We start from the raw sequence: 1,759 nt of genomic DNA on the forward strand, positions 1-1,759 counted from the left end.
AGTTGCAGTTGTTACTGCTAAAATTGGCACAACCAAATTTTAAGTTTAAGGGGCAATTAATTCTTCACATGGGTGATAGGTGTTGGATTTTTTGCTTCAATAAAAAAGTACATAAATAAAAACTATATTGTGTGTTTACTCAGGTTGCCGTTGTTTTTTTGTTGTATTTCGTTTAAATATCTAGAACTATTTAGTATGAGATATACCCAAAAAAAGAAGAAAAATCACTGTATTGTACATCATTTCTGCTGGAGACGGGGTGTAGCACACATTTATTACGCCAGTCTTCCACTACATTTGTCTTCAAGCAGAAGTGTCCTGTGAATCCCATCTCATGTACCTGCACAGGCTGTTTCAAACGTTTGGTCTGCTAACGAAACTTATGAAAGAGTGGGAGATGAGACGACAATGTGATCCAGGGCAACGACACAGTTGATTATGCGGTCCTTTGTTGCTGTCTGAGATGCATCGAGATGCTTCGGTGTTCATACTACAAATGTTACTTGGTCATATGCATCTGAAACGACCTCTGAATGTGGTTTGAGTGATTGGATGATAACACGTCTGCGAGACACGTTGGATCCCGTTCACACCTATACTTAGTGCTGTCTTCTCTTGATCGGATCACCCAGGACACATGTTAATACCAGACATGAACACAATCATACGAGCTTGGGTTACTACCTGTAAGGAGTTTTGCAAGTGCTGTGCCCATCTTGGTTTCATCTGGATTCTCCAGTTCCCCCCACCTCTCAAAAACATGCTAGTAGGTGAAGTGGCTATGCTAAATGTACCATAGGTGTGGTAACGCTTCACGATTTCGGTGTCATCCTTGCACAGGGGGCATGCTAATCTTCTCTATATCGTTCCAATTTTAGTATATGTGCTACCGTAGTATCCCTAGGTGTGGATGAGTTTGTAAATATGTGTGTGTGTGTGTGTGTGTGTGTGTGTGTGTGTGTATGTGTGAGAATATTGTCCTATGATGGACCAATGTCTCATTCAGGGTGTATTCCTGCCTCACACTAGGGATAGGCTCTGGATCCACCTCAACCTTGAACTAGATAAAGTGCTTACTGTAGATTTAAAGAATGAATAATGATTCTGAAGTGATATCTAATTATACTGATTATTATTTTATTTTATTTTAAAGAATCAACCACTTTTGATCCCATTCATGCATGATAGGCTGGTTGGCATGTCTGAAGTGTCTGTAGTGTATGGGTGTGTGAATGTGTATGTGATTGTGCCCTGCGATGGATTGGCACTCCGTCCAGGGTCCATGCTCCCTAGGGATGGGCCCTAGGTTCCTTGCAAACTTGTAGGATAAGCGGTATTGAAGATGGATGATGGATGGAAGGATGTTTGTGTACAATATAAACTACATATACTAGAGATGTTAATAGACATCACACAATAGAGTAAATAAAAATAGTTGTATGATAACAATTTTTATATTGTAGATTTATTGCTGGAACTATTGTTGCAAGTACTTTACTGTGAAATTACAGAACAACTGTGAAATGTAAAAACATTATCAAAACCGTAAAATTACAGTAAATGGCTGGAAACACTGCTGCCAGTATTTTGCTGTAAATTTATGGGTAAATTATTTAGCCGCTTTGGATAAAGTGTCTGCTAAATAAGTAAATATAAATGTTTATGGGTTAAATTACTTTGTTTATATTATTATATTTTTGGTTAATGTACATTTTATAAAACTAATATTTACAGTTAGTACTAAATGAGAATAATGCAT

At 37.7% G+C, this 1,759-nt stretch overlaps 1 non-coding gene across 1 annotated transcript; it reads right to left on the reverse strand.

The window, feature by feature from the left end:
• Positions 1 to 795: 795 nt before the first annotated feature.
• Positions 796 to 898, reverse strand: LOC124628682 (U6 spliceosomal RNA). Its single transcript, XR_006983294.1, has one exon. It is a non-coding gene; the product is annotated as a U6 spliceosomal RNA (small nuclear RNA).
• Positions 899 to 1,759: the final 861 nt, after the last annotated feature.

Source organism: Ictalurus punctatus, chromosome 11 (assembly GCF_001660625.3).
Source record: "Ictalurus punctatus breed USDA103 chromosome 11, Coco_2.0, whole genome shotgun sequence".
In the NCBI taxonomy this organism is placed as follows: Eukaryota; Metazoa; Chordata; class Actinopteri; order Siluriformes; family Ictaluridae; genus Ictalurus; species Ictalurus punctatus.